This window comes from Lissotriton helveticus, chromosome 12 (assembly GCF_964261635.1).
Source record: "Lissotriton helveticus chromosome 12, aLisHel1.1, whole genome shotgun sequence".
In the NCBI taxonomy this organism is placed as follows: Eukaryota; Metazoa; Chordata; class Amphibia; order Caudata; family Salamandridae; genus Lissotriton; species Lissotriton helveticus.
Window position 1 is genome coordinate 248655997 of NC_136073.1, and position 16282 is coordinate 248672278.

Genomic DNA, 16282 nt, shown 5'->3' on the forward strand with positions numbered 1-16282 from the left:
TAAAGGTTTCAAATAGGCTGTTCTAAAGTTCATGTACAATTTGCAAAATAGTAAAAAGTGCAAGGTGTTTTGTTTAGAAAGGCCATCACACGGGCATGGCCCCTTCGGGTGTTTCTTAAGGTTTGGATGGGCCACTAAATGGTGTGCTGCCCCAAACCTAAGTCTGGTCAGCACAAACTTATGCAATGGCCTACTCACCAAAGTTAAATATGCTGGAAAACCTTCCTGTACAATATATTTGCTATGACAAATGACAGTGGACAGAAGTCCAGACACTGAAGCCCGCTTCCTAACTCTGCTAATAAGAAATTTAGCTTTTAGCTCAGCTTTGGGAATTTGAGAAGCAGCGGTTCGGTCAACCAAAACATTAATGTTAAAAATTTCCAAAAAGCAATCAGCAACGTATTTAAGCCAAGGGATATTGTGATGTTTATCTAGTGATAGACAATCCTCTATGACAGATCTATTAAATGACTTTTCCTCCTGAAGCCAGATAGAGCGCCAGGCCATTAGTGGCCTCAGGGATAGTAGATCATTTAAGAAATTAATATAAAGTTCCCGATGGGTCAGCTCAGAGGAGGCGGAGGGGGGTAAACACAAAAGCTTTTTTAAAAAGGTGTTTTCCTCCTTCTGTAAATTAGGGTCACATCTGTGACCCCAGACACCTGCCCCATACAGTGCTATGGTCACACATCTCGCCTGGTATACTTTTAACATATCCCTGGTCCTTCTGTCCCCAATTTTTGCCGCAAACTTGAAGACACCATAGGAATTTTTGGCCATTTTGTTGCTAATATTAAGAAATTCATTGGTCCATTTTCTGTCTTTAGAGAAGGTGATACCAAGATAGCAAAATTTATCAACTTGTTGCACCTTTTCACCATCAATAAAAAAGGCATTAGTGGATTTGCTTCTAGCCCCACAAGTCATGGTGTACGTTTTCCCCTTGTTGATAATAAGTTTTCTGTCCTTAATAAAGGTGGAAAGTCTATCAATTAGGCGTTGTAATCCACGCGGGGTTCTTGAGAGCAGTACTGCGTCGTCAGCGTACAATAACACTGGTACTTGAACACCTAGAATCTTAGGGGCATCCGCAATTACATTTTTTAAAATGGCGTCGATTTCGTTAATAAACAAAATATAAAGGAGTGGGGCTAAAACGCAGCCCTGTCTGATCCCACGATTTACACCAAATTTGGGGGTACATTCCCCATTTGTACCGTAGCGCACACAAGTTTGTAACTTTTGGTACAGCCTGGCAAGGAAGAAGATTATGCCCTCCGGGTCTCCCAGCTCAAGCAAGGTTGGCCATAATAGAGAGTGGTCAACCATGTCGAATCAAGGTTAATACACTGGTCTACTGTGCCCCAGCCCTTCCTGAATCCATGCTGGCTATCGGCCAAAATGGCCTCCTGCTCAACCCACTCCTCTAGTCTAGCCAGCATGACTCTACTCATGATCTCAACTGAGGAGTCAAGAAGAGAGATAGGGCGATAGTTCTTTACATCTGCCCTACAACCCTTTTTATAAATTGGTATTATAATGGATTCCTTCCAGGTTTTTGGTGCCTCGGTACAGACAGCTGCGTTAAAAACAATAGCCAGAAGGGGGCTCCACATCTCTGGAGCTACTTTATAAACATCTATTGGGACCCCATCTGGTCCCTGGGCTTTCCCTCCCTTGCTTGCACATATCCCACGTTCCACTTCATTAACAGTGTAGACAAATTAATAGGGTAAGCCAAGCCAGAGCTGAGCCATGGATCTGCCTGAGGCCTAAGAGTCCATGCATACTATGACAAGCTTTTTTTTTTTTAAATTCTAAAGACATTGTATTTCTTTTAACATGCAGAAGCATTTCACCTTAGTACATCAGACTACATCACTGCATATACAGACATTAATAAAAGTGATAGTTTTAAAAACATTTACGGCTCGCCCCCCAATGATAATGTCATAAGTGAACATAAGAGGCAAGTTAGACATCATATAAACCATCAATGAGGTGCAACATTACATTCTATTTAAGTACATATACGAGGTGCTTCTATAGCGTACATCCTGAAGTGAAGTATTTAAAATTTCGCTCATTTGTGATCATAAAGAAAATGAAGGCTCTGTGGTGATAAAATATTTGCCTAAGATCAAACAATTTTGACAAGCAGCGAAGTCGGTATTGATTCCAGGCAATCTGGTTTCACAGTTTTAAATTCAGCCACCACATGGATGGCTCTGTCTCTCCTGTTTTCATCAAAGTCCCTTTTTTCTAATTCATTCTTGGCTCACAACAACACAAATCTACACAGAGATGGGATACCCGATTCAAGGACCCCCAATCCCAACTACTAGGCCAAGAATGCATTTATTAGAGGAATGTCACATTCCAGACAATCCCCTTGAATCTTTGCCCCTGTCCAAGGGTTCCTTTTGCTCTTCACCAACCCAAGCAAGGGTAGTGTCATTTGAATAGGCAGAGATGACTTCAGGTATAGAAGCACTCTTTGATGTATTCAACTTAACATAAGAGGAGGCATAGTACTTGAGAATGTCTTCTATGATGGACACCCTATCGTACCTGCCTGAGTATGAATAAGAGGGACTGTCGGGGGTGGTGAGAGGATGTCCTTAGCAACAATGCAAGTGTCTTCCAAGGCCGCTCACCTTATTCATATTGACACCCTGGCATATTAGCCAAGTTATTTCACAACAGCCTCGGCCCATTTTCTATGTTCTAGGAGCAATTTATTAATCTTCTCCAACGTGTTCAAATGGGCGGGGCATCTGTGTGTAATTTTTTTCAGTGACACTAGGTCAACATCACACTTGAGTATCTATCATCTGAAATCTTTCAGTACTGCTGAATATTTAGCGGTTACCATCCTTAACCTTAATCCAATCTCACAGTTCTCCTAAAGGGTAGAGTGATAACCACCAAGGTCCAAATTGATTTCAAAGAATTCCACTTCTAAGTCCCATAAATCCATGCTAAACACTTGATCATAAAAGGTAAGAGAAGGGAATCTCTAATCCACAAAGTATGGCAATGGTACTGTGATCTCAAGTTCCAGTAGCTTAGGGGAGTGTTCATCTAGAACAACATCACATCTGATCTCAAAACTGACACAACCAGTTATCTATTCTCAAATAACTGCTGTGAACAGATGTCTAGAAAGAAGAGGTTTTTACCCATTGCTCCTCTTTAGCCTCCAAACATCTAAAAGGTTGCATTCTTCTAGTAACCGGACGAGGTGCTTCACCAGTCTGGAGTGGCCAGGAAGGATTAGGCTTGTTCTATCAATTGTGTTATTTACAGCTTTATTAAAGTCCTCCCCACGTCACCTTGAAATGACCATATTTATGAAATAATATTTCAACATCATCAAAAATTTGCGGAGACTCAACATCAGGTGGAATATGTGGTTACTATTGTACATCACTTGCCACAAAGTGTGTCAGTGACAACCAACACTCTACCCCCACGGTCAGAGAATACTCTGTCCAATATAAAAGTGTTCAGTCATCCCTAATAATAATAGCAACTCTCATTGCATATGTGCAAAGTGTAGAGAAACTGTGATATGGGCCCTACTTTGCGACAAAGTATTGGAGTCTCTTGGGGTCAAAGTGAGTCTCATGTAGGAGAGAAATATGTGTTCTGCGTCTTTCTATATATTCCAGCACCAGTCTTTCTTTCTTAGGGCTACTAAGACCCCTAACATTCCATGGTATACACTTGATGTTATGTGGTTCTAACCCCATCACTTAATGGATAACTGTAGAAGGGTAATAGTAATGCATCTGAAGGCAGTGACCATTTTTGGTGTGATATTCCCCCAATGTTTGCCCAATCTCTTTTACTGGACTTAGAACCCTCTGTACTGTACCACTGCTAAACGGGAGTAAAGGTCAGCTGCTCCCCCTTTAAACATGGTTAAATTGTTTTACCTCTGATTGCTGTATTTAACTTTCCTGCAAGTCCCTGGTATATGATGTGGAAAATGCACCCCGGGTCTTGAAGTTAAATACCACCTGTTGACTGCAGAAACTATTCTACCCTCTACAGATTTGGCCTGAAAAACATAGCCACAGTCCTACCATGTGCATCCTGACTCTAGCAGCCTAAAACCATCTGTCAAAATAATCCTTTCTGACAGGTGGGAATCTGTACTTTTAAAAATGAAGAAGTCACCTCTGGAAAGATCCACAACACATTTGACCCAGAGCGTACCAATACGAACTCCCCTGACCAGTCAGACACCTCCTTCATCACCAAAAAGAAGCTAAGCAACTGGAGGCCACTCTTGAATGAAGAAACTACTGCCCTGATGAATACCATCCACTCAGGAGCCCCCTCAGACCAATTTCCCCACTTCATATACAACCTTAGATGAACCATCATCTCCACCACGCTCACTGCTATCATCAACATCTCCATAACCACCGCCAATGTCCCCTCTTTCTCAAAATATGCAGAAGTCAACGCCCTATTGAAGAAACTAAAAGTGAATCCTGACATCCTCAGCAGGTTAAGACTGATCTCACCCATGCCTTTTCCAGCTAAAGTCATTGAGAAAGCCATCCCTACTGAATTCGCTGAACACCTAGAACTAGAAGCTCTCAAACAGACTTTCGCACCAACCACAGCGCAGAGACAGATCTCATTGTGGTCACTGCTGACATCAGAAATATCCTCGACTGAGAAGAAATGACTGCACTCATCCTCCTCGATTACTCCACAACTTTCAACACCGTCTCCCACAAGTCACTCATCAGAAAGCTTCAGCACTTAGGTGTCGATGGACCGGCCCTCTAGTGGATATCTACCTTCCTCACAGACAGAACTCAACAAGTTAGATTACCCCCTTTCACCTCCGAACACAAGAAACCCATCTGCAGAGTCCCTCAAAGACTGTCACTCAACCCAACACTCTTCAACTTCTGCATGACGCCCCTCGGAAACATTGTCAGTGCCCATGGCGTCAACATAGTACCCTACGGCAATGACACACAGCTCATCTTCTCCCTTACCAACTCAATCAGCACTGCCAAAGCAAACTTTGCCAACTGCGTGAGAAACGTCGCTGCCAGGATCAAAAAACAACTGCCTCCAGCTCAACGCAGTAAAAACAGAAGGTCTTATCTTCTGCAACAACCACTCCCCTTGGGATGCCTCTTGGTGGCCCACCGAACTTGTCCCCCCACTCACCGCTGCGAACCATGCCAAGAACCTCGGGATCATCATGGCCACAAACCTCTCCATGAGCAGTTGGATCCAAAATGTGAAATATGTTTGTGTTTTTTAAATCTTTCAAATTAAACGGGCAGCTGCATTGTTTCAGAGATTTGTCAGGTGCTGATAAGAGTCTTAGTGCCATAGTCGTGGCAAGATTGAACATATGCATTGATCAGAGGAACGTGAAATCTATTATGTATGAATGTCAGAATATTTCATGCAGTTTTTTTTATGGTAAAAGCAGATGCATGAGATCTTGGAAGCATGAGGGCCAAAGATATGTTGACATCACAAATAATTCCTACATCATACACTGTGGTTGCAGAAGAATGGCAGTGACCAATCACAGAAGGCCACGCTAGAGAATACAGGGCACCTGCATGCTCAGGGATAATCGGCTGCTCATTCTTAGCTATATTTAATATCAAGCAGTTCTGTGACATCCACCAGAGTACAAGAAGCAGACTCTATGCTGTGAAAGAAGTATTAAATTGGTCCCTTCTGAACCTAAAAATCAATTATGTGTCTTCTGCATGCATATCAAATTTCACTCCACCTTTGGTCAACAGTTGGTCCAGAGAGTGCATCTAAATACTGAGCAAAAGTGGAGAAAGTATCGAACCATGAGCCGAGCCACAACTGGGGGCTTTTAGTTCTGACTTGTACAGAGGGAGTGCCATGAGTTGATAATATATATATATATATATATATACATTTTTATTTATGATTTATTTTATTACTTGAGGCTGGTGAGACAACTAAACCTGGCTCTAGGCCAGGCCTAAAATGTACTCCATTCATACAACAATATGCAGGAAGCTCATATTAATACCTACATGCCCTGTATTCATTTTTACTGACGTTGGAGTTGAACAATTGCTTAGCCTCTTTCACAGACCAACCCAGAATATTATAAGTGTTTGAGGAGGCTTTGGACATTAATTTGTTGATTATTTTTATGAGTTGATATACAGTTCTCTAGGTTTCTGATGTTCAGAGAGTCTCTCTTCTGAAATGGAAAAGTCAACATAAATAGATTGATATGGTGAAAACGCCTTGAAGTCTCCACTCTAACTTGATCATTTGGTTGAGTTTTACACAGTAACTAAGCAAGATTTCTCTCCCAGAATTTACTCTTTCATATACCATTCTGTTTCATTTGAGTGTACCCTCGCAATGAAAACCTGTTTTTGATAAAGGACTCTATACCACACTCCCGCCATTTATTAGTGCTGTAAATGAAAAAATAAATCAGCCTAGATAGAGAGTGCTTCTGCAGCAGTCCTCGCCATAAATGTAATTAAATTGTGCTATTTTTTGTAAGGAAATTGCTCTTTTTGGATGGTCGCCCCCGAAGTCTTTGGACTGATGCTGCACGTTTTTCGACTCCTGAAAGTGCACTGAGGCCTGCTAACCAGACCTCAATGCCAGTGCCCTGAACCTTAAATGTGTGTGTGATTGATTGGCCTATACACAACTGCATAAGCTAACTTAGTTTTAAGTCCCTAGTATATTGTACCAGGGGTACCCCGGGCCTATAGGTTAGAGTGCCCCCTCAGGGACTGCAGCACTTATTGTGCTGTCCTTAGAGGCACAAGGTAACATGTGACTCTCAGCTGGCCACTAGAGACTGGAAGAGCAGTTTAAAACTACTAACTTGGCTTTGCCATTTAAAGCAGTGGGAAAACCCCAACTCCCTTTTTAATATCTGTAAGCCACCCCTACAGCAGGCCTATTGAGTGGTAAGGCTGTGTGCAGTATATTAGGGAGGAAAACATGTGGAGTACATGTTCTGACAGTAAAAACATGCAATTTTCATTTTTATTCGGAGATAGACTGGTAGACCTATTGGTGAATACAGAGTTACATGTTGACAACTCAGCTGTGCTAACTTCTGAATGGGACCACCAAAGTTGGCACATTGAGGTATCAAATAACTCAATACATTAAGTCCGACTTGATTCCAAAGTGGAAATTAATGTAACTTGTTGCCACATGCAACTTTTAGAAAGTTGCAACTCTGTTGCCAAGCATTTGCAGTGTTGATTTGCTGATGCTGGCCATGAGACAGCCTTCTGCCCACCGGGGGAGACATGTCAACAGCTTCAAGCACATTTAACAATATAAGCCTGCTGCTGGAGGCGGTGTTGCCTCCTCCTGGAAGAAAGCCACATGGGGTGTTAGCCTAAAAGTCCAATTTTAAAGGGGAAGCCACCTGTGAAGAACAGACTGTGAATACACTCAAGAAGGGCTGCATTTTTGTGAGAGTAGACAGGTTGGTGTCGGGGGCAGAGAGGGAGAAACAATGGCCAAACCATTTTTTTTATGGGCATGTACACCCTCAAGCGTGGGCTACTGAGCTGCATACACCAAGAGATGGGTTCAGCCATCTTGGGAGTGGGAATATTTATTTTGGTGTCCAAAAATCCTTAAAAGTATACTTTTTTTGTATAAATCGGTGTCAGATTTCCTGATAATAGTGTTTCTTTCTTCTTCAGTTATTTTGGTGCTGTTTAAATACTTTACACTTGTTCCTTTGTTAATGCCTGACTGCTCTAAGCCACAGCTACCCAGGATTGATTAAGGTTTGACAAAAGAAAGCCCATGGATGTCATGTCCCACAGCCCCCAAATGATGACACTGTAAGGCTAGCAAGTGAGTAGAGGGGTTACTTATTAGGAGCTCTTGCTATCACCCTCTTGGCGAATTTTTCCTCCCCTGTCCGCAAAGTGCAATGTGGCGTCCCCCAGGGATCTTCTCTCTCCCCCCTTCTTTTTAATTTGTATATCTTCCCACTTATCTTTGCCCTGCAGAGGATGGAGGTCACAGTGTTTAATTACGCCGATGACCTCCAGCTCATTTTTAACCTCTCTGACTCCCCTGATTCTATCCACAACTTCCAGTCTGTGATGGTCTTTATCAGGGATTGGATGAGCTTTAACCATCTTAAGCTCAACCCTGATAAGACCGAGCTTCTCCTCACTGGTGGTAAACTCAACCCTTGGTCCCCTATTTTTTGGCCCCCCTCCCTTGGTTCTCCTCCCTCTCCCTCTCCCTTTGTCAAGACTCTGGGGATTAAACTTAACCAGCAACTCACTTTACACTCCCAGATTAGCACGGTGGTCTCTTCCTGTTTCTTTATTTTGCGCACGATACGAAAGATCTCACGCTTTTTTTTCTCTCTCAGCCCTCAAACTGATCCTCATGTCTATGGTCCTTTCCCGTTTAGATTATGGGAATGTCCTGTACAATGGTGCCCCCGCTTACGCCCTCCGGCGGCTCCAACTAGTACAAAACCAAGCTGCCCGCTTGGTTTACGGCTTACCTAAATCACACCATACTACACCCCTTCTAAGATCCCTCCATTGGCTCCCTATCAGACAAAGGGCCCTCTTTAAAATGGGATGCATTACGTTCCAAGCCCTTGCGGGAACAGCTCCATCTTTTATTAAGTCCAAAATTTAACCCTACATCCCCAGCAGACAGCTACGTTCCTCCTCTCTGTCCCTCTTGGTGGTCCCCAGGTTCAAGAGGGGCAGAGTGGGAGGCTCTAGGTTCTCTGTTCTGGCTCTGCAATTTTGGAACTCTTTACCTCTCTCTATGAGAGCAACGCCTTCCTATCTGGAGTCTCGCCGCACCCTGAAAACTATTCTGTTTTCACAGGCTTTCAACATCTAATCCGCCTGTCATCTAACTCAGGATCCCTCCTCAACAGTGCCATGAAACCGCCTGGTAAACGAGCGCTCAATAAATACCCTTAAATTCAAAATTCAAATTCAAAAAATTCACCCTCTGTATGCCTAGGGTACCACCCTTCCTCTCTCCACTTCCTGCCATGCTCCCTTTCCTGACCGGAAGCGGTGTCTGGTGTCTAGTTCCCAGCGATGTGGTGTAAACAAGGTCCTAGTGCCCTGCTCCATCACGGCATTCCGACACCTGCAGTAGGGTCCTAAGAAAAATGTGGGATCTTGCACTGTAAACGGGTAATGTGTGCGATAGAAATGGCATAAATTAATAAAATTCTGTAAAGGTACTTGGAAAACTATGATCACTACACCACCGTGAGCAAGGACCATAATACATAAAACTTGCAGCCCTCTTCTATGAAAGCCTTCCTATGTATACTGCTTCTGGCTAGCGTGAGGTGTCATCCATCCACGTTTCAAGTAGTCCGGGTGCTTGCATTCTTGAAATTAAATCTGTGAGTATTGAAAATAATCACATTTTCCACTTAGAGGACTATGAAAGGAAGAGATTTGATATGCAATGGCAAATCTATTTTTACTGAAGGCGTGAAAAGGAGCAAAAGTACAAATGGGTTGCCTAAAGGAATAATGAACAAATGCATTGCATATAAAACTGTCCAAGTTAACTGACCATCACAAATGGAAGCAAACAGAAAGTGCTGAAAATGCAGTTGTAACAAAAGAGTGTTTGTTTTCTAAATGGTCACATTTAATTGCCCACACTGGGTTGTGAGGAAATCTGGTCGAGTTGCTGAGCTGCTTGCATTTTGAAGTTTCTGGCATAATGTGCATAATTTCAGGAATTTGGCGATACCCTTTACACCAGAGGTCTTTTAACTTTTTGATGTCGAGACCCCCCTGTCAAACTTTTTTAGTCTTAAGGACCCCCTCAATCAATCAATCAATCAATGCATTTCTAAAGCGCGCTACATACCCGTGAGGGTCTCAAGGCGCTAAAGGGGGGGGGGGGCGCTACTGATCGAAGAACCAGGTCTTGAGAAGTCTTCTGAATGCCAGCTGGTCCTGAGTCTGTCGTAGACTGATAGGGAGAGCGTTCCAGGTCTTGGCGGCGAGGTAGGAGAAGGATCTGCCGCCGGCGGTAGTTTTTCAGATACGAGGAACTGTAGCGAGGGCGAGGTTGGCTGAGCGGAGGCTTCGGGTGGGGATGTGGAAGCTGAGTCAGTTGTTGAGGTACGTAGGTCTGGCGTTGTGTAATGCTTTGTGTGTGTGGATGAGAAGTTTGAAGGTGATTCTCTTGTTGACGGGGAGCCAGTGCAGGCCTCTCAGGTGGGGTGTGATGTGGTTGCATCGGGGAACGTCGAGGATCAGGCGTGCCGAGGCTTTCTGGATTTGTTGTAGTCGTCTCAGGAGCTTGGTTGTTATTCCTGAGTAGAGAGCGTTCCCGTAGTTGAGTCTGTTAGTGACTAGGGCCTGGGTGATGGTTTTTCTCGAGTCAGGAGGAATCCACTTGAAGATCCTGCGGAGCATTCGGAGGGTGTTGAAGCAGGATGCAGAGACGGCGTTGACTTGACTTGTCATGGAGAGGGTGGAGTCGAGGATGACCCCCAGGTTGCGTGCGTGGTCTGTGGGTTCCGGGGCTGTGCCTAGCGATGTGGGCCACAAAGAGTCGTCCCAGGCTGATGGGGTGGGTCCGAGAATGAGGACCTCCGTCTTATCTGAATTCAGCTTCAGTCTGCTGGCCTTCATCCAGTCGGCTACGGCCTTCATTCCTCTGTGGAGGTTGGCTTTGGCGGTGTGGGTGTCTTCGGTCAGGGATATGATCAGCTGGGTGTCGTCGGCGTAGGAGATGATGTTGAGGTTATGTTGACTTGCGACGTGGGCGAGCGGTGCCATGTAGATATTGAACAGCGTCGAGCTGAGGGAGGATCCCTGTGGGACGCCGCAGATGATCTCTGTGGTTTTTGAGCGGAAGGGTGGGAGGCGGACGCTCTGTGTTCTGCCCGAGAGGAAGGATGTGGTCCAGGCCATGGCCTTCTGTTGAATTCCGGCGTCATGGAGACGTGCTGATAGGGTGCGGTGGCAGACTGTGTCAAAGGCTGCTGATAGGTCCAGGAGGATGAGGGCGGCTGTTTCTTCTTTGTCCATTAGGATCCTGATGTCGTCAGTGGCGGCGATGAGGGCGGTCTCGGTGCTGTGGTTGCTGCTGTGAGAAGTTGGCCTGGTATATGATGTTCACTATTCTAGTGAACACCATGCATCAGTCCAAACAACCCTTATGGTGATGGTTGTAAGTCAACCTTATAGACCAGCTATCCTAGTGGTAGCATGGAGAGAACAGTCTTAGGCTAAAAGTCTCTTGAGGGCGGGTAAAGCCAGCTGTTTTACCATATGTAACCCCTTGAATACCAAATGAAAGGACACCACACAGGATATAAATAAAATATATATGTATTTATTTACTAACACACTCCTCTGAACTCTTTATGAGATCAGAGGCAAAAGCACATAACAAGTTACTCTTAGAAATACTTTAAATAGCACAATTTACAGTTAGGCCCTAGGGGCGCGTAAAACCATACACTAAGTAAGTGGTATAAGAACCACAACTCGGGAAAAGGAAAGGCTTAGGGCCTGGAGAATCGCTGGGGCTACACTATCTGAACCTTAGGTTAGGAGTGGAAGGCCCACAGGCGGCGCATACAGTGTCAGTACACTCAGGCGAGAGTCAATAGAAAGTCAATGGGAACTTCAAAAGGTAAGTAACGAAGATTTAGGACACTTCCGGTCTAAATAGGAAGATACAACTAACAAAACTAGACACTAGGATAGTCAACCCTACAGGAGCACCGAAGTACTCGTGTTACCTCACCCACGGGCTGCGGGTGCATAGGTGTCAAAGTGTATCGGGTTTTCGCGTTGATTCCTATGGAGCCTTGGAAGAAGATGCTGCAGGCGACCAGGAGGAAGATGTCCGGGTGGTTCCAAGGGTGGATCGGAGTTGAAGAAGACCTGAAAGCAGAGGGGACAGAGTCTAGGTCACTAGCCAGTGACCGGATGGAACCAGACGTCGTCGAGGAGCAATCAGGTGCTGTCGTGAAGCTTGTCTTTGCAGCCACATGGACCAGGAGGTGTCGAGGATGACCAGGTGCTGGAGAGGAGCTGTCCCACGAAGGTTCTCGCATATGGAGGGGTCGACTTCAAGATCGGAGCCAACAAGCCTAAGCAAAGGCAACCCACGCAGGATACACAAAAGGCTTCTGGTGCAGACCAGGAGGGTCCGAGGTACTTCACCTCTTCAGGGAAGCAAGGGCCAGTCTGGAGCAACCAGACCAGCATTGGATTTTCAAAAGGATCGTCGTCACAGGGCTACTAGCTCCTTGGCCAGCAACCGGGACAACGCGTTGAGCAGAACACAAGCAGAAGGGCCCCACGCAGATCTCGTGGAGTGTGGAGGGCTGGTCTTCAGTGCAGGTGGAGCTCAGTGTCAGTGTGTCTCAGTCCCCAGGGCACAGCTTCGAGGATGCCTCAGGAGCTGCGCTGTTAGCAAGTTGAAGACTTTCCAAGTTGCCTGGTTCCACGGGTTCCGACGCCTTCCACGGGGCTCAGCTGTGCTGGAGTCGTGCAGTGGGGTCAGAGAGGTCCGGGAGTCGAGGTCTTGTCAGGCTCTGTGCTCGGGTTCCGGCGGGAACGGGGACAAAGCAAGCCGTTGTGTTGCTGGATGGTGCCTGGTTGCCCAGGGTGGTCACTCCTTGGCCACAAGGGAGATTCTTCAGTCTTCAGCTCAGGTGAATGTCGATGGTCCAGAGTTTCGTTTCAATTCGATTCCAGGATTAATCTAAAGTCCTGGGGTTCAGCTCCTTCCTTTATACAACTAAAAGGGGCTGGATTACTTTCTAGGTCCCTCCTATGGGTGGGACCAGGAAGGGGGGTGGTTACACCCCCTTTCCTTTGTCCAGTTTCACGCCAGAGCTGGGGCTGGAGTGTCCCAGCACCGGTTTGAACTGGACTATGCATGGAGCACCTAGTGTGCCCCAGGCAGTGTCTCAATCTATTCAGCCCTCCCTGTCCCAATGCACAAAGTCCTGTCTGGGGTGGTGCTCGCACCTCTCCAGGCAGGAAACCTATTGTGCAAACCTCCGTGACTGGAAGGACTCCCAGCAGTAGGAGGTCAGACTTGTGTCTGTGGCAGCAGCGTCCATTTGTGACGCTGGGGCTCTGGTTAACTTTAACCAGGATAGTCAGCAACAACATGTCTTCTCCCTCTAGAAGGGTGGAATGCTACCCCCGTCGCCAGAATTGGCGAGGGGATAGTATTCCAAAGCGTATGACACCTTACACGACATGTTTAGATAAAGCCAAACCAAAGTTAGCATTCAACCGCGGGGATTATAATGCACTTAAGAGTATATGGTATGGCAATGTCATAGAACAGCTATAAGGACATGGTTCCGCAAGCTGCAGACAGGCTCAGCTCATGCTAGAGCACCATCTCACACATAACCAAGCACTCTGCCTCCAGGATTGTTAAGGCCTGCCATAGGAGTGACTTATAGGTTACTGTGTGTCTATATATAAGGGTAGATATGGGAATACTATACCTAAGCAAGGGGTGATTACACGACCTTGCCCCAGCTGAGTGATCAGCCAGTTGTGTCAGTTTGAGTGGCCAGCCAGGGGTGGAATAATACATGCTGCAGCCCCTGGTAGGCCTTGGGAGTAGGTGGGGCGCGATGGTTGTGCTGGCTTTCTTGAAGACGTGGTGAGGGCAGGGGTCGGATGGGGATCCGGAGTGGATGGATTGCATGGTTTTGATGGTGTCTTCGTCGCTGACGTTGGACCAGGCGGTCAGGCGGCTGGTGTGGGTAGTGGTTGCGGGGGTGGTGGACTCGGTGCTGGGTGTGGGGTTCTCGGAGTTGAAGCTGTCGTGGATGTCGGTGATCCTGCGGTGAAAGAAGGTGGCCAGGGAGTCGCAGAGGTCTTGTGATGGGGGTATGTCGTTGGTGTTGGAGCTGGGGTTGGAGAGTTCTTTCAGGATGATGAAGAGCTCTTTGGTGTTGTTGGCGTTGTTGTCTAGGCGGTCCTTGAAGGCGGTCCTCTTGGCGGTCCTGATGAGTTGGTGGTGTTTGCCGGTGGTGCTCTTGTGGGCTGTGTGGCTGACTGGTGTTCGGTCGTGGTGCCATTTCTTCTCCAGCTTCCGACAGGTGCGCTTTGAGGTCCGGAGGTCTTCGGTGAACCAGGCGGCTTTCTTGTTGGTGTGGTTGGTTGTGGAGGTCTTGAGAGGGGCGAGGGTGTTGGGGCAGTCGTTGATCCACTGTTTGAGGTTGGTCGCGACGGTGTCGGGGTCAGTGGGGTCGGCGGGTGGTCTTAAGGCGAGGGTGGTAGTCAGTTGGTCCTTGGTGACCTTGCCCCAGCAGCGGCGTGGTAGCTGTTGGGTGCGGTGGTGTGTGGTGGGTTTCCTGAAGGTGAAGTCGACGCATCTGTGGTGGGTCCAGTGGGGTTCGGTGGTGTGGTTGAAGGAGACGTGGGGGCTCGTGGAGAAGATAGGGTCCAGCGAGTGTCTGGCGGCGTGGGTGGGTGTCGTCATGAGCTGTTTGAGTCCGAGGTTGGTGAGGTTGTCCACCAGGGCGGTGGAGTTGGCGTCGTTGTTCTTCTCGAGGTGGAAGTTGAGGTCCCCGAGGAGGATGTAGTCCGTGGAAGCGAGGGCGTGGGTGCTGACGAGGTCGGCGATGGTGTCGCTGAACTGTGGCCTTGGTCCGGGTGGTCTGTAGACGAGTGTTCCTCGGAGGGTCGTGTTGGGGTAGTGTGGATCTGGAAGTGCATGTGCTCGGCAGTGGTGAGGTGAGGGTGTCGTCGGTGTTGGTCGAGACTCTGAGGGTGTCCTTGTGGATGATGGCGATTCCCCCTCCAACTCCGTTGGTGCGGTCTCTGCGTGTCATCTTGTAGCCCTGTGGGATGGCTATGGCGATGTCTGGTGCCGAGGTGGCGTTCAGCCAGGTCTCCGTCAGGAAGGCCAAGTCGGGGCGGTAGAGTCTAAGAGGTCCCAGAGTTCGATGGCGTGCTTGCGAGCGGAGCGGGTGTTGAGGAGGATGCAGCGGAGGTGGTTGGGTTCTCTGGTTGGTGGTCTGGTGGGCTGGATGCTGGTGATTCTGCAGTTCCGGCAGGCGAAGGGCCCTTGAGTGCGCTTCGGGGTGGCCTGGTAGCAGGGGTGGTCTTGTCCGGTGTTGAGTGCCTGGAGGGGGTTGGAGTCGTAGTGCAGTCTGGCATTGCGGGGGGTGCGGGGTCCAGGGGGTCTGGCACTGGGCGCGGTCCAGACACGGACGGGCGCAGACGACCTTGCCTTTGGCACGCCCGCTGGGCGCAGCCGCTGTGCGGCTGCTTCGCGGCCTCCGTGTGAGGGTCAGAGGGAGGGAGGAGCAGCTGGGAGATGGGAGTGGGGCGGCCAATGGGGGACAGCGGGGGAGGGCCGCAGGGGCAGAAAAAAACGGTGGGGGAAAAGGAGAGGGGGCACAGGGGCAGCGGATACAGGGGCACAGAAGCAGGGAAACAACTAACCAGAAACAGCAGCAGGTGGGTGAAAAAGGAGAGGGGGCACAGGGGCAGTGGGCACAGGGGCACAGAAGCATGGAAAAAACAAACCAGAAACAGCAGCAGGCGGGTGAAAGGAGAGGGGCACAGGGGCAGCGTGCACAGGTGCACAGAAGCAAGGATGGGCACTTGCAGAATTAACCAAATAGCAGCAGAACGGACTCAGCCGCGATGTAAGCGGGCCGGCCGGATCACAGGTCACACAGGGGGCTGCGTGGCGGTGAGAGGAGCGACCTGCCTGGTGACAGGGTCAGAGGTCGCTCCGAACAAAAATGTATAGAACTTGGTCCTCTTCATCATTGCCAACTATCCAGTGGTGGCCAGCTCAGGTAAGCGCAGTGGGCGTAGAGGGGGAAGGCGACAAACTAGGTATTATTTATTTATTTAATTATACCTAGTCCGTAGTCTATCGACTTCCCTGCCCATCCCGCCTCACCGCGCTTACCTGAGCCGGCCGCCGCTGGATAGGTGGCAATGATGAGGAGGACCAAGTTCTATAAATAAATAAATTAAACAGTGTTTAGCAAACCAAAGGTCAGTGAGCTTGGGGGGGTGGTCAAAGGTGTGGCTAAAACAATGTGCCTCATTTATGAGGCTTTCGCGTAGGGCAGCGCCGCAAGTCTTATTACTGTGCTGCCCTACGCCAATGTCAAATGGCAGGGATGCGCCTTATTTATGAAATATATTGCATTCCTGTCTTTTCACTCTGCGTTGGCACACAAATTGCTGCCAAGTCTCCTTGGTGGTAACTAGGCTTT